We start from the raw sequence: 17,947 nt of genomic DNA, 5'->3' as shown, positions 1-17,947 counted from the left end.
ACAAACAGCAAAAAACAAAAAACAAACAAAAAAAACAAACAAACAAAAAAAAAAAAACAAACAGGAAATTGAGAAAGCAGATTTCATGTTACTCTGTAATGACATCATATTATATCATGGCAATGGACTTTGATGGAACAGGAAGAAAAAGGAAAATATGGTATGTGGTTCTTCTGTTTTCAGAGGAGAAACAATACAAGCCATATGTACCTCATTTATACAACAGAACTTTACTTACATGCCTTCCCAGTTAGGTAGTATTTCATTGACCCAAACCACCATAGCACTAGCGATATTCTCTTCTTGCTTGAAACGCTCTCTCATTATTTTCTTCCTTTTATGTGCTTCTTTAATTTCTGTTAAATAGAATATATTAAAAATTCTGTTAGTGTATTTAACATTTGAATTATTTATCTAATAATTTAGATGACACCTGAAGGATCAAGGTTAAATTACATTTCTGTGAGCTATCCACTACTGGCTGTTTCTACTGATTGCAAGTAATATCAAATCAATTCTCAGAAAAACAGAAAAGGTGTTTTCTTTTGTTTGTTTGTTTGTTTAAGTGGTTACTACACGTCCTACTCTGAAAAGTGATTAGGGGTTGGAGGAAGGAGAGAGAAAGAACAGTATCAAATTCCATATCCATTGTAGCTAAGCTATTTCTATGTCAGATATGCTCAGTTTGTATTTTGCGTCAACTGCCAAATATGTAGTTAGTCTTCAGTGGGTAAATCTATTTGGTGAGAAAGCTCTGAGTTAGCCTACACTTCAAAAACACAAAATAATCCTAACAGAACACATCTACTGTGTACCATTCTACATAATGTCAGAGTACTGCTCTTAAATAGATTATCTAAATTAATTCCTCCTTATAAGAGACATATGCACCTTCAAATAAAAGCATTCAAGTAACATGTTCCACYGTTTTTCAGAAAATTCTGGAGCTTTAAATGCTAGAATAAGATCAACTCTTCTAGCTACCAATAGATCAATTTCTCAGAAACTATACATTACAGTCAGCTTTTCCTCAGAAATACACTGAGTAATAACATCTGAAGGATGTTACTAAAGAACACAAAAATGCAGGTGAAGCTCTCCTGCAACTTTTTCTACATGCCATCAAATTATCAGTCTCAAAAAAGTGTTTGGTTTATTTTAAATAAACTCCTGAGAAACCTATTTAAAGATCATTCTTTGAAGATTAGAAACTATTTTTAAGTTAATTAAATAGAAAACAGCTTGGACCAGGAAAAAAATCTGACTAGAACACTACTAGCACTTTCTTCTGCAGTGTGCAGAAGGACTAGTAAGTATACTGTCAGCATTGTTGTTGTTCTAGTGAATTTCATGCCTACCCAAAATATACTTACTTCCACATTTAGATTAGCAGTAACTACAGATTGCACTTTTAAACAGAAACTATTTTATATCCATTTTCGAATTATTCAAAGACTACTGGAACTTCCATCTAAAAGGATTACTTATCTGCATATTTCATTTCAGGAAGAGGACTGAAAAATATAAAACAAAGCAACTAATATTCCTGAACAAGAGAAAAGCAAGAGTTATTTTGCCTTCTGCTAAAATGAACCATTTCTAAATCCCTCCTATTAAAATGGCTAGTAGCAAAAACAGACCTTCTATCTTAACATCAATCAACATCATCAAGAACTGCTGTGAAATGGCAAGATGTGCTCTTTTCAAAGCAGCTCTACATCAGCTCCGTTACACATACCAACACAGTAAACTTGCATCCTCAGTAAACAGACCTGGCTAGCTAGCTGCAGGAAGTCTTTCTGGAAGCTCTGTGCATAGCAGTTTATTTAATGAGTACTAGGGCACACATACACAGAACCGTGTAAGATTACCCAAATCCATACAGAGGCTCGATCGCTTCTGAAGCTTTTATCTGAGTAACAACAGCTCAAGTAAAACGTGCAGCATAGATTCTTAAAATAGCTTATTCCCTGAATACTAGACATGAAGTGGACCCCTGCAGAAGTCCTTATAACAGTCATTGGTTATTTTCAACAAACTATTCGTAAATTGACATAGTACATAATGCTACAGCTATGTTTAATTAAAAAAGAAAACCCACAAAACTAGTGAGAATAAGAAAGTTCACTTAGGTACAGATGGTCAGAAAAAACAAGTTTTCAACTGACTTCATGTTGAAATTGATCACAATTTCCTGGAAAAAAAAGAATCTTTTAGCAGCAGCTGCAGCAAGGCCACTTAAAAAAAAGGAAAAAAGGAGAAAAAAGAAAAGTCCGAGCATCTCAAACAGCATCAGCATCTCCAGCTGATCACATTACAATTTTAAAATCTGTTTTTAAATTACAGGAAAAGAATTTACACTGACTTCTGAATCTATTTATGTTATGGAGCAAGGAAACAATCTGAGGACAGAATTCTGGTTTTAAATTGTGAGCATTCATGTACTAGAGAGATAAACATCAAACAAGGTTGTCTTTAGCATAAAGAGTAATCTATAAGCCGTAAGTTACTACTTTTTAACTGTTGAAAAGAAAAAAAAAGAAAGGGACAGATTGATGGATTGATTTTTGGTAGTAAACATACCTCGTTTTTTTGCCTCTGCCACCATTTCATCATATTCTTGTCGGTGACGTAAAGCCTCCTCCACAGATTTGGCAGGAAGATTTCTGAAAACAAGTTGTTCCTGAATTCAATACACAAATGAAATTCTGAACCATTTCAAAACAGGTTTTAACTTAGTTTCTCTCTAAGGTCAGCTCTGGAGATATACTACTAGTGTTCCAGTAACAGTAGTGGAAGACTGCTATTTTTTCCAGAACGAGCAGATATTTACTGTTTCAGTTTATTTGTTCTCCTATGGCCTCCCTCTAAAGCAGGGCAGAAGAAACTAGCACCCTATCCAAAAAATCACACTGTGGCACATCAAAGATCTCCCAAAATTCTAGCTCTTTATCTTTTCAACTTGCATGTAGAAAAATAAATCACTGGCAAAAAAGTTTGTTCATGCTCATCTCAGTCACCATTCTCTGAAATTATTCGATTCATTGAACATCTGTAATGACATGTGTCATTACACAGAACTTTGCATATTAAGAAACACCACAAAGCAAACAAACAACCCCCACAAAAATACACATCTATAACCTTTAGTATGATAATTCAGAGTTTCTGTCGAGACTCAGTATATTATGAGGGTCATTTTTGTGGGCAACAAGTAGCTTCCAGTCCTATAAAGACTCTCTATACCTATAAAGAGTATGCATTGAAGCAAAGACAGCAATGAAGAACTCTGCTAGTGAAGTTGATTGAACTACAAAACTAACTATACTAAATCAGCCTTGAGAGAGTGAAGGGAAGAAATTTATTAAACAAAACCAAACTCTTCAAGGACAGTCTCAGGAAAAACCCTTCATGAATTAAGAATTTCTATCAAAATTATTCTGATATACTACAGAAAGTGAGTTCACATAAAGTAAGAATACAAACACTAACATTTCATATAGTTTATTTCTTCTAATACAGTGTCATCACATTTATGCCTATCCATACTTAAATCATTAAACATAGAGCATAGGTATGCTTCATTTTTCCACATGAAATTTATGATTGTCTATTTTCAATAAGTAGTAAAGGTTTTCATTCAGTATTCAGTATTGGTGTTCCCTTTAAACTGTCAGAAGAGAAGATGGTTTTATTCAAGGGAGGCTAGACCTAATTTGTATCTGGAGGTGAAGTTAAGGAAGTTTGTTGTGGAACTACCAGTTTGCCAGTTTCACATTCATTTGTTTTTTGATGCTACAGTGATAACCTAAGTGCCAAATACACCCTTCTTTTTATCCCAGTGGACTCATTCCAAAACAAAACAGAACACAACATGGGGGTCTCAATCTCTTACCCAAACTCTAGCCTACTTGGATTCAAAATAAGAGTTTGTCACTTTAATATGCAAGATAAACAAAGATTCCCACTTCCTTTTATGCAAGTAGAAAAAAAATGATTTTCTTAGTAATTCTGTTAGTGAAAGATCAGAATTTATTTTCTAGGATTTTAAGATATAGCAGCATATTATACAATCAAGATGGTACTCAAATTTGAAACAAATGCAAGTGCCACATTATTAAAAGCATATTCAGATATATTTGATTTCTCAAACAGGGAGAAATTTGAAAGTAGAGAAAAAAATACCAGTAAGGCAGTTAACAACAGATCTTACTGTCCACCACAGTAAGAGAAAGAATGCAGTCTTACAGCAGTCTGTACCTCCATTCATACCCGTTTTAACACTAAATAAACTAGAGAATCTCTAAGGAAACATTCTAGTGCTATATATTCTGTTTTCCATGTTCTAATTGAAATTCATTAGAGCAAATGCTTAACAGTGCTATCACAGGCTTTCTCAAGGTGCCATCCAAAAGCCTTGCTTCATTTGCTTTCCACATAAGCATGTGTTCCTAGTCTGGAGATTCTCCTCTTTCCTTCAAATTGCTGAAGGCAGTATAGCTGAAAATATAGACCAAAAATTACAGAACTGCAGAACAGTTGTGGTTGAAAGGAACCTCTGGAGATTGTCTAGTCCTAACCCACTGCTCAACTAGGGTCAACTACAGCAGGTTACTCAAGCCCTTGTACAGTCAGGTTTTGAGTATCTTCACAGACAGAGACTCCACAACCTTTCCAGTCAACCTGCTCTAAAATTCAGTCACCCTCACAACGTAAAAATATGTATTTTATTATATTTGTTATTTTATTTTTATATATATATTCTTATGTTTAAATGGAATTTCCTTTGCTTCAATTTGTGTCCATTGCCTCTTGTCCTGTCACTGAGCACTACAAGAGCCTGTCTTCTTTACATCCTCCCATCAAATATTTATACACATTGATAAAATTCTTCTTGAGCCTTCTCTTTTCCAGGCTAAACAGTCTCAACTCTCGGCTTCTCCTTGTATGAGATCTGCCAGTCCCTTAATCATCTTTTGGGCGTTTTGCTGGACTCTGTCCAGTAAGTCCATGTCTGTCTTGCACTAGAGAAGCCAGAATTTGACACAGTAATCCAGATGCCACTTGTCAGCATGCTTATTACCTGTTTTTCATTACTGTTCGTATTTGTACTCAGCAGTGTTGCACCTACAGTTGCTGCTTTTTTCTTGTCTTCAACAGAAGTTTTAAGGAGGCAAGATGACTTAATTGGGATGGGGGAAGAAACACTTTCAGTGAACTCATTATCATCTTGGTACCAAGAGATCATTTAACTGTAGATGTCAGATACCTTCCAATCAAAAATGCTGATTACTCATTCTGTATTTCTAGTGTTTTAAAAGCAATTCCTCCCACTCCCTACTGTTACTTACCTACTACTTGAAAAGACTCTTCTAGTAGAGCACTCTCCAAGTTTGCTGACAGGACAACTGTTAGCATTAAGTCTTCCCTACTGGTCTAGGAAATTAAAGTCCTCAAAATTGGAGAAAGGAGAGGGGAGTGCACACTCAGATGGCAGGGAAAGCACAAGGAAGAAATCCATAAAAGTCTTCAGAGACTTTTCCTGATTAAGGGTGCCTATGACATTGTCATAGGATGGGGCTCATTAAAGAAAGAATTTTATTATATAGACTAAATAGTTGTACATCTGTCTGGAAGTACTTGTTAGACTATCATTTGGGATAGAATAATCAAATGATACTTTTGTGCAAGAAACTTGAAGATTAACTTATCATAAGCATAATCTAACAAATAATTCAGTCATCACCTACTCCACAGTAGAATTATACTTACGCTGGTCGATCCTCCAGAATCAGAGCAGTAGTTGAAAGTGGTTCAAACTCAATGTTTTTACGTCTTGTTGATGGGGGTGGAGGTTTATACATTCTTCCTGTCCGCGCTTCATATTCCTAAACAAGATTATTGACAAAAATTTTAAATTTAAACTTTCAGCTTCCCTTCTAATTAGCAAACATTATGTATTTAAAAACGATTTTGTTAGCATTAAAGAATTCATTTAAGACATCATGGAGCTAACATTTCAAGTTGAACTTATTTATAGCAACAGAATACAGCTTTTCAGGACTACTAAGTGAAGATGAATGAGAAAGTAGCTTCATGTATCAGCTTAATCTTTTATCCATTCCAGTTCAATATTAATACTGAGCACTCACTGATCAGTTACTAATTAATGTTGGAAATATACTTATGCAGATTTCCTAAACGTGAGCAATTATATTTCAGTAATTACCAGCAAAGTTAAGGGGAGAGGGAAAGGGAGGACACAAATACACACACACACACCCTCATCCTTTTTTCATGTGTTCGTGTTTCTGATGCCTTCAGCAAGACCGTCAAACCTTTATCATCTAGAATACTTACACTGTACTCAGCGACAGGTAATAATAAATGTATACATATACTATCTGTTTTGCTTCATTGTTTCTTGCGTGCAGTCTGTTTGGAAAGGAACACTCAAGAGCCCTTAATAGAGAGATGATACTGAAAAATACTATTCTTTTTTCCACTGAGCAACTCAATAAAACAGAAATACAAGAACGTCTTTAGGAAAAAGGCTGGACGGAGTCAGATGAAAACTTCAGATCTTAAGTGTTCTCTTTTATTTGGCTCCTCTCTACTGCCAAGTTGCTGGAAAACCCATTCTTGCAGATTAGCAAGTTTAAAAAGATTATCTGTGAGAAGATATTCAACTTATTCCCAATCCAAGTTCACTTGTGGGCTAATGTTCTGCTTATGCATGAAGACTAAATACTAGTTTTTCTGCAATTCTTTTACATGCTGGATTTCAAACACAGCATCTTAAGAGCTAAAAAAAAATCTTTAAGAGAGCAAATACTTTAATAACATACTTTCAATATTCTAATAACTCTGTTCTTTTTCTTAAGCACAAACGGGCGCTAACTTGCAGTTTTTAATTTTAATTAAGGACAGCGTATTCTTGTACATCTGCTGCTTTATTAATTGTGAAACAGAATTCCATCTCATACTAACCAAAATATCTCATGTTGGTTAAAACCAAGATGACCAATTACTAACTAATTAGGTCGTTGTATCTTCCCGGACAAATCTAACAGTCTTCTCTGCTCCCAAATGAATATCAATTTAATAAACTAGTTTCTCATATACATTAGTTCTCCCATGAAAAAACAGAGGGTGTTAAACATTTAGGGCTATTTGATAGCATTATGGAAACATAACTGACAATTTTGAAGTCATTATATACCTTAATAAAGCTGAGTACACAAGCTGAAATCTGTAAGGTTAAATGGCTTAGCAACTCTTACAAAGGTATCAGCACAGCCTCAGATTTCCAGAGCAGGGATAAAGCCTTTTCCAAACACTAATGTGCCTTAAAGTTTTCTGCTCAACAGAAAACCTCTTTGCAGTACCACTTTTAATAATCTCATATAAAATTCTATTCTCCCATATTGTGCATAATCCATGAAGTAATCAAAAAAACCCGTAAGCTTAATTAAGTCGCATTCATTTCATCTTAAGAGACAGATATCACAAAACCACAGAGACTGGAAGGCATCTCTGGAGGCTGTCCAGTCCTAATCCTCTACTCAAGTAGGGCCAGGTTGCTCAGGACCTTGCATTCATTCCTTGAACGACATTGCCAGGTCATTCTCAGAAAAATCTCAGTCTTTTGAAGTTTTTTGAAGTATTTTTTCTTCTTTCAAGGAGAGAGAGGCACAAATCCATAGCAATCAGCCTACCTAGACTAAAAGAGAAGTGTTGTTGCTTTCCTATCTGCAGGAAAAGCCCAAACATGCACCTTGTAAAGAAAATAGCTAAGAGCAGTGGCAGCATGTGCTATCAACATTTACACATACAGTCATACAGGAAACCTAATTCTTCATAAATACAATGATTTGAGAGTTATTAGTCAACTGTTTTACATACAACTTTCTAAATATTTCTAAGTCTCTGGCCAAGAACAGTAGGCAATACGAATCTCATAGCACATACTCCTCTCCTGAATGATAATTTGTCCAACTTTCTTCTGATTGAATGTGTTAAATGATACTGGGTGAGTATTGTTTTCAAACGAGGCTCTCAAACAGCTGGCCATACTGAATTGAGTTTTGTTGTGATTTAAAGCAGCATAAAAATCAGAAAACCCTAAATACATTGTATGAATGAATATACACATTTAAAAGCCTAAAGTTATTTCATCATACCTAAAACCTTAGAGATGTATGCATCTCCTCCACACTTCATTCTTTCATCTACCCTAGTGTAATCTCAACGAGGAAAGTGTCCTGCAATAGTTCCAACGTCAGCATCTGGTCTCCAGTACTGAAAACAGGCCCACAATATCAGAGCCCAGTAGCAAAGCCATCTCTCAGATACCTGGTAGAAATTGAGTGACTATACTTTTTCAGCACTTTGCAACAGAAGTCACAAATCAACCTCATTCAGTGGTCAGCGTTGAGAAAGCACAGATGGTACCCAACCTCTTCAACATGCCTATTATCTGATTTGCATGCAAGTTAAATAAAAAGCACTGAAAAGCAGATATAGAACTGAAGCCCCTCTCACTTTTTTACTACAAACACCACATCTGAATGGTGCAAATGCCTCTGGCCATCAGCCATGCTAAGAACTAACATACTGCTTGCAAAGCAATGAGGAAAAGAAGCTCTTCACAGGGATTTCTGTGAAAGGCTGAACTCATTAATGAACTGTGAATGAACAAACTGTGCTTTTGGAAATAAGCACCCTCTAAAGTCTCCTGTCCAGTTTCCTTCCACCCCCACAAAAAAATAAAAAAATAAATAAATAAAGCACATACACAGGGAGAATGAAGCCTATGAGCAATATTGGAAAGAGTCAAAACAGAGACAAAAATAGATTCAAGCTCAGAAACTATCATGGCTGCATGTTTCCCCAAGATGAAATATATTAAGAGTATCACAACTTTCCTACAGGACATGATTCTTGCCCAAGAAGCCTGTGTTCTATAAGTTATTTGAAGATTAGATCCAAGAAATCATCAAGCACGCAGAGAACCCGCTGATTTGGGCAATTAAAATATCCATTACTTTCTGGTGTATTTCCTCACACACTCAGTATTACTACACTCAAGGATTCCAGTAACCTTACTATGTGTTTGATGTGGAATGAAAAATTCTCAGCACTGGATAAAAACTTGAGCTGACACAGAATTTCATCTTGTAAGTTGTGAGGTACTTTTCCTTAAAAAGGTCAAGATACAATTTAAGGTACTTGACAAGAACTGAAGTTGCAGGGCACATCCCAGCAGACAGCTAGGCCTGCACACACTGCACCATCTGTTGAAGAATCGCTGATTTGACTCATCTGTTCTGGTAAGTGAAGCTTCAAAATTCAATATTCCTACAAGGAGAGGAAGGCCCACTGTTCACCCAACTACAGGTAAGAAACTAAACTCAGCTTAAACCAATACATACTATCTGAAATTACTTGTGTTTGGACAGAGAATTTTCTCACATTCAGAGTCAAGAGATCATAGACAGAATTTTCCCAGAGKGATGCACGCTCTGCTGCTCTGAGTATTATCAAATAAAATTAGGAATTATGGTGACTACTCTTACCATACAGAACTTGAGTCTTCATTTCAGTGTTGATTACCAGTTTTACTGTGAGCCTTTATTACAGCAAATACCAAAGATCAGAGGTTTTATTACTTTTAGCACTAACTGCAAATACTTACAGTTTAGTACAAAATACAGGCTTGTACTACAATATAGCTCCATTGTCAAATACCAGGGGGGTGGGGTGGTGGTGGAAATCAGGTTATCCTTCATGAAAGTGTAAAAAAATAAAGGCATCTAATTCAACAAGTAAAACCGTTCTTTAAAAAGAACAGAAAATGGGTGGAGTTTAACATATTAGCACTGTATTTAAAAAAATGAATATTTATTCTATGTTCAAGGTTTGTAACATACAAACGTTTACTCATATACCCACCTTATCAGATTTTTTTAGAAAAATCATTTTCTGAAAGTCTAGAAGTGATAACACAAAAACTGGCATTGGCAGATCATGTATAACGTTACCCTAAAGCAGTAAATGCATAAGTTTAAAAAAAAAAAAAAAAAAAAAAAAAAAAAAAAAAAAAAAAAAAAGAAAAAGAAAAAAAGAAAAAAAAATTGGTAGAGTCACATGCATGGCATCAGTAGTTTAGGGAATTTTGTTCTTAAAAATGGTATTTAATTTTTTTTATTGCAGTATATTTAGAACTTAATAAAAGTTGTTGAATATTTCACAAAACCAAACTAGGTAAGAACCAAATCTCAGTTTTAACAGTAAGAAAGACTAGTCATTATATTCAAGGATGGCACTGGATTCTTTTACTTACTGTCAGTAACAAACCTGTAAACAGACTAAAAGCATGTTTTTCCTGAAAAACATAGTAACAATATTTGTAAGACCACTTTCGAAACTGGCATCTGTAACCGATATGTAGAGGGATGRGTATTTTAATCTTTTGAAAATACAGATAAGGCTATTAATCTACAGACASCTAAATGCTTGGGGTGGAGGAAAAAAGCCTTTCATTCTTAAACTGCCTCCAGGAGATTCTATTCCTGGCCAACACAAGATTTTCAAAATTATTATGAATTAAATAATTTTAATAATTTTTATCATTAAGCAAGGCGGCACAGCAAACACAGGTAACACTAGAAATTTGACAGGAATTTACTTTTTAATCTCCTTGTATTCAAGRACAACCAATATTAACACAATACTCCATCACTTTCCAAGTTGTTAGTAAGATTCATGTGTGAGGTTTTTTTTTCTTTTTTAAACTAATGGTATCTAATGAGTTGATGGTTAGTGCCATAAAATATTCATGCTACTGTGAAAATGTGATGTTCTATTTTTAATGAGTGCTATACAGACCCATGCATGGCATTGAATGCAACTAGAAGAAATATTAAATTCCATACCCCTGTGTTTAATAGACTGAGAGCAGATATTGACGCAAGACTGCCAGAACTGTCATCCTAATGAGAAAAACAGAAGCAAAGCCTTAGTGAATAAGTGAAGAAAGACTATTAAAATACAGCAACATGCAAGCCAATATTTAAATTTACATGTAGAATATTTATACTTGATGTTGGAAATATGTGGCTGTTCCTCCCTCTCCAGCCCTCAAAATACACAAAAAAGGCAGAGACTTCATATTTGYGCAATTTACGTATAAATTCCTATTGAATTATTTCTCCATTTTAATTGAAATTTTATATTCTTCTCTATAATCAACACCTGTGCCCAACAGTAGATCTTTTCCTCCTTAATCATAGCACCTTTGTCAAGTGAATGACAGGTTATACTCATTGAAGTGAGTTTCCCTAGCCCATACCACCCAAAACAGTTGCACTTAATTCACTTAACCTCCTTGACAGACACACTGCTAAAAGRAAAGAACAAAACATCGTCTATATACAAACATTCCAGAAGTCCTGTTTGCTCTGAAAATTAATCATGAGCTTCTTGCTCTCATTCAACTTGTCGTAGAATGCATTTCACTCCCAACCATATCACCATCTAAAAACTACTAGCTTTAAAGTTGAAAACAAATACTTCAGAATAGACTATTTACACTGTGGTGAAGGGGGGGGGGGGGAGAAAAACATGACAAGGCTGGGCTTGGATAACACTTGGCAGGAAAACACTGAAGTTAACTTTTATACAGAACTTGCACATTAAATGTTTTGGTTTTAATTTAACATGAGAAAATAGAAATGTATATTAAATAGCAGTCAGAGTGAGTCTTTAAAGTCCTATCYCACCTCCCCCCTCCATTATAAATGTTTATTCCTAAATTGAAAGCTCAAAAGTTTAATCACACTTGAATCTCACGGGTGAGCTGGTAAGAACTAAGATATATTTGTAAGGCTTTGAAATAGTCACTTCAAAATGACAGATACAAGATTCTGAATAGCAATTTTAAATTCATCCCATCACATCTGAAAAAGGAGATCAGGCAAAATCAAATCCTACTATAGCAGGCTCCATACAACCAAAGCTCTACAGTTTACTCTAGGCAGAACCTGATTTTCAGTTCAGAAGTCAAGCTTGAGGAAGGTGGAGGGRGGAAAAAAAARRRRAAAAAAATGCCATTTTAAGCATTACACTGGAGATTTTGAATTACATTAGAGATTTGCAATGCTTAAGACTTTAAGCATTATGTAACAGCACAAGGAAGAAGGAAGAGAAAGTGAAGTCTTATTACGATTTCCATGGTATTTCTGAACACTTCTGCAAGCTTCTTGTATCATACATTCCCAAGACTGAAAAAACGCTTTAAATTCCTTCTCCCTCAGTACTTTTTGTACTGAGGTACAGCCTGAGGAATCTGGTAAGTCTATCTTCAGATTTAGCATCAACACGACCTTACAGTTGGGGGTGGGGAGCAGGAGAAGAAAAAAAAAAAATATATATATATATATATATATATACATACATATATATATATATATATATATATATATATAGGCAGGGAGCGGTGGAGGGGGGAGACGACCACACAGAGTACATGAAAAGGTAGCATTTTTACCACCTAGAAGGCAATCTTTTTGCTAAATCTAGTTCTTCTGGAATTGATAGTCTGCTTGAACACTGATTTTGCTATCACACCGCCATATTTTACGTCCCTTATTGCAGACAGAGAAAGAAGCATTTTTCCCCACTAGGAGCCTACTAGTTTCATTACCATTTTAGAGATAAGATATTCACTGTAAAAGCCTGAAATACTGGGAAATGTCTTTGAAATAGTTTCAAGTAACACTGTCACGACTCTGCAGATTCCAGCTTCCATAGGAAWGCCTATAAACTTCTATAGGATCTGATAGCTACCACATCCACAAAAAATAAAGACCATAGTCTTCTCAAGGCTACTAGTATAGACAAGCTGTTATTCAAATGTTACATGTCCCTTGCAAGACCTAACACCCGTATTTGTCAGTCCTGATTCCAAAGGAATTTGTTACCAGTGTGTTTCCACCCATACCTGCTATACATGCAGAATTTATGTCTCTGCTCTTCTTTGCAGCTTACTGCTTAAGACGAGCTAATGTGACCTCTACCTAGATAAGAATCTGCTTGAGAGCCACCAGTATTGTATTCGCTCATCTTTTTCAAAGTTATTCAATGCTCAGATTTGTGGACAATCAGGTCTTACACACTTTCTAAGCATCAAGGAAGAGCTTTGTACACAGTTTAACTGAAACCATGAAGATATGAAGGAAGAGTTAATACTGCAAGTTGGAAGGTCTGAGCTGTAGGAAAATTGAATCAAAACACATCTGTTCCTCCAAAGAGAAACCTCAGACAACTCCTGTCCCTGGGAGACTGTGGGAGTTCTGCTGATTCAGTGAATGTCAYTTTGCCATTAGATTTCAGAGCAGAGATAATGACATAGGAAAGCATGCAAGTGAAAATACTTAGAGTTCATTAGCCCTCACATACAGTACCTTTTTCAAGATTTCATGTGTCCAGAAAGAATGTTTTCAGATGTTAGCTGGAGGACAGTGACCCAGTCATCTAACCCATACTTAGTATTAGAGAGTATCAGCTCTTTAATATCTTCTATTCTGTAGACATGGTGAAAGCTTTTGGAAAGTGTAGGTATTCAAAATCATTGCAAGCTTCCTCCACATTTTTTTATTTAAGAATGGGGGGGGGATAGCCTTTCATATTTAAATAGTGTCAGCTCCCACTGACAATACTCAATGAAAACAGTAAACCCAAAAATGTGGAAATATGCTTGCATGACAAAAGTGAGATATTTGCCAAATTCACTTTAATTCAGGCATCTCTTAGAAAAATATCTGTGCTTTTTAAAAAAGTTAAAGTAGATTTGAATATTTTTATTAAAAGCAAGAGCTGAACCTAATCTATGATCAAAACAAGTCTGAATATTCACTCTTTATAACTTTTATTTAAGCACAAAGATGAAATGGAGTTTCCATCTTAAAACAGATCTTGCATTTTAATCAATACATACTAGAGTATTGCACATGATCTTACAAATCAGTTTCAGCTTTAAATGCTTCTGTATTAAAACAGGTCTTTTTAGTCTGCATGTAAAGCTGCTCAGGTCGCCAAATTTCCCAGCCAGCATCAATGATACCGTATTTCTTATAACGGCCAGCCTTATTAGTTGCAGTTGCAGTTCATGGAAAAAAGGCACTTCCTAAAACCATCAAATGCACTTGACATTTTAAATCCTATGGAGTTGCTATTTTCTCTTTTAAAAAAGCAGTGAAGGAAGGAAGCCCAGAGGAGGGAGATGTCCAGCAAAAGAGTTGGCCTCAATCACATCCTGCTTGGGCAGCTCTAAATCCAGCGAGAGCCGACGGAGCCAGCAGCTGCGAGCAGGGGGACGCAGCTGCCAAGGACTTGCAGCCTCTGACCCAGTTTGAGCTAGAGCATCTCGCCCAAAGCACACCAACCGCAGCACAGCTGCAAAGCGGACTACTAACTTCTAAATGGGCAATCCCTGTAGGTTGCTTTACGACAAAAAGAGTTTGTCTTCCTCCACATATGCTTAAAAGCTCACAAAGAGATAGTGTAAAGTAACATTTATTAGGCATTCTCTGAAGATAGACAGTGACCCTAAGATGTTCTAAGTAGTATCTTAAGTAGTATCTCAAATAAAATACCGGACTTATTTGTAGAGGCAAATATAGCACTGGTTTGTTGACAGAGCAGCTGACTGGGAGTCAAAAGAATTTCTTTTCACCTGAATGAAATTGATTTATTTCTGTTTTAATGAGGATGACATAGTAACAAAAGAGACTGCAAAAGCAAGTGGAAATAAGGAAGTTTAAGACTCAATAAAGAGGCACATCACTTTCCAAATAGCAACACTGAGCAAAATACTCAAGTTTAAAATTTTCAAAAGCTGAGTGCTTCAAAAAAAAATTTTTTTTAAACACAGGATTCAGTTTTAAACAGAGCTCTGGTCTTGGGCAAGTAAGTTTCCTACCACAAAAGAAATTTTAGCTTGTCTGAAGAAGGCAACACAAAAATCATTATCATATTGCACTTCTGTACTATCTTCCATCAGCACAGTCCAAGGAGTTTATACTGGATTGCCAAGTAGGACTCTCTCCTGTGAGAGACCATTACCATACAACACTTACTGTCAGAAGTGATGCTGCATGAGCTAGAAGAGGTAGGCTAGAGAGCTTGATCCATAAAGAGGATAACAAAAAGCATGAAGAACTGAGGATTCTGTGCCTCTGTAATTGGATGTAAGTGAATGGAGAGTTATTCAAAAGAGAAATTTCAGGTAAACTGAATCAAATTAAAAATATTTAGATTCAGATCAAACTGGCCCTGTTCTACCCGCCCTCTCTAGCCCACCCTTCCAGGGGGCATGTCACATCAAGAACTAAGTCCTTTTACAAAAAGCCTAAGCAGTCTGTGTGTTAAAGTAGTAACAGTATACTGATTCCAAAATATCACATAGCAAACTCAAASTTTAGGTTAGTTAACTTAATCTTAACATGGAATGCAAACTCTACCATCCCCCTGCCTGTTTGAATCTATTCATATAATCAGGTATGTACTTTTTGCTTATCTACTAATAGGGAAGTCCTTTACACTTTGCAATATTGCCAGAAAGCTTTGAACTAGATGTTACCTTTAACCAAGAGACTTCTTTTATTATTACTGAGTTTCTCCTGTCATGATTTAGTTTTCCTGCAAAAGGGCTTCCTAAAAGACCTCATCTTTTATCCAAACGATGCTGACTATTACTGAATTCACGTGCACTCTCTCAAAGCTGGCCCTTAACATTAGCAACGTCACAGAACTTTCTGTTCAACTATGGAGACACCGTATCTGTTCAGGAGTGGCAAGATTTGTTCTTATGATAAACTATTGTCAACATCTTCAGAGGTGGCTTGTCTGCAGCTTAAGCCCATTTTATCTGAATAGCCTTAAACTCAGACCCTCATCTGACACAAGCGGGTGATGAGTCAGTAGCCATTACCAGCCACAAGATGCGGGAGGAAAAAAAAAAAGCCAGTTCTGGTTATTTTGCTCACTTGACTTCAGATTTCCAAAGGCAACATGGAAGTTTGTAGAGATATTCTGTGTAGGATTCAATTTATTCTGTTAGATTCACAGAAGTGGTTGTAACTAGAACTTATCAGTCTTAATCATATTTATATCAATTCCTTCAACGATTTACAATTGTAATCTTGCCTAAATTCACTTTAGTTGACTCTCCTGCATAATCAGGAATTTTAGTTTAGGGACCTTGGTCAGTTATTCTAAAGCAGAGACACAGTTTTCCACTGATCCTCAATAATAAAATATGCCCTAATTCATTCCAATCCATTGCCAGATTAACAAATTTGAACATTCTCCAGAAACTATTCAATTTTCTTTAAAAAGACATAGGCACAAGGAACTGCATTGTAAATTTTAAAGATATATGCAATAAAACATCTCCAAACAATTTCGAAATGTTAGGGTCACCTCTCCAAATTTAAGAAGGGGTAAAAAGAAAAAAAACATCTCAGATTCTGTTCAGAGTATGCAGTCAATCTGAATCCCCCTTTGATAAATGAATAGCTTAAAGCAAGTGGTCATGTATGCTTTATCTAAATTAGATGCTAAAATTATTAACTATAACCCATACATTACTCAGATTATATAAATGCAAAAGTAATCCTGATCTGACAACCAGTATAATACAGGCCATATGACTAGTGGCTGGATGAATTCAATCATGTTTATAGACAGCACATTGTTTTAATATATTTTTTTTTCTGCCACTTAGTTTAAGAAAATAGGAACACTACATCTTAAAAGAAAAATGGTCATTGAGAGACAACAGAAGAAAACAAAACTATTTTTGCAGATTATGATGGAGTCTCTGGAATAAACACCTTCATTACTACAAAAAGAGAAGCAGATAATTAGTAAGCATTATGCATACACTCCATTTCTCAGGATGGAAGAGACATCTGGATTCTTAGCACAGTGTTTTCACAGCACAAAGAAAACACTATTCATCAGTAAGTAAACTAAGAACACTTCCCCTCCCCCAAAAGCAAAAACATTTAAATAAAGGAAAACTGTATTTAAAAATGTATTGAGAAACCATCTAGTTTATTTCAGAGTAAATTGCACTTGCTGTGATCTCACAKAATTATTTTCTTACTTTCCTACAACATTTCATGATATGTCCCATTATGTGGAAGCCCATCAAAAGGAACATTTTTCACTTTAGTAGCTCCTAGAAGGCCCTCTTCACCATAAAGCTCTTTTTAGAAAACTGACTGAACACAGCTTCATCCGCAGTCATTTGCACCTGCCAGATACATCAGCTAACGTGAGATTGTAAGAAAGGAGAYACAAAGAGACAGTAACTCTCAAGGGACTCAAGCACTTACTGTTTTCATCAGTACAAGAGGCATGCAAATTCCTGATGTCAACAGGTGTTTTAATTTTAACATACATCCTGAAGTTCAGTTAATGATACATTACCAGTTATTAATCTTGAAAGGCTATGCAGCTTTATTAATGATATTTTGGCAAATTAAAGACATATTCCACAGGAATGAATATACAGAACTGATACACTCATACAACTTAGTATCTGGTGAAGGAAATCAGAATTACTTCTCTGTGATCCGCCAGTAACTTCAGAAATAATTTCAACTTACATTATTATAACTGTTTTTCAAACAAAAATACCTGAAATCAGACCAAAAGTCTAAATGAAACAAGATTCCATTTCATAATTCTTAGTAATTTGTCAAAAAAAAAATCAAATAGCAAGTCTTACAGGCCAAAAAATAAAGACTTTGGGAAGCTGAGTTAGCTCTAAAGAAAAACAAGCAAGATAAAACCCTCAGTGGTTTCATAAGACTAGAATATAAAAAAACRCTTTAGGAGAACAAACGTTTTCAAGAAAAGTTGTAGAGAAGAATAT

The 17,947-nt window shown here is 35.5% G+C and overlaps 1 pseudogene across 1 annotated transcript in view; it reads right to left on the bottom strand.

The window, feature by feature from the left end:
• Nucleotides 1-238: 238 nt before the first annotated feature.
• The window catches only part of LOC146584463 (TBC1 domain family member 12 pseudogene), a 35,834-nt pseudogene continuing 18,125 nt past the window's right edge, over nucleotides 239-17,947 (bottom strand). Inside the window, exons 3-6 of the transcript XR_014898210.1 lie at nucleotides 10,938-10,994; nucleotides 5,773-5,888; nucleotides 2,584-2,666; nucleotides 239-356 (exon numbers count right to left, since the gene is read on the bottom strand). The product of XR_014898210.1 is annotated as a TBC1 domain family member 12 pseudogene (transcript). The remainder of the gene's footprint in view (nucleotides 357-2,583; nucleotides 2,667-5,772; nucleotides 5,889-10,937; nucleotides 10,995-17,947) is intronic.

This window comes from Rhea americana, unplaced genomic scaffold, assembly GCF_003343005.1.
Source record: "Rhea americana isolate MKP2758 unplaced genomic scaffold, rheAme1 scaffold_93, whole genome shotgun sequence".
NCBI lineage: Eukaryota > Metazoa > Chordata > Aves > Rheiformes > Rheidae > Rhea > Rhea americana.
This window is presented reverse-complemented; position numbering and strand designations above follow the sequence as displayed.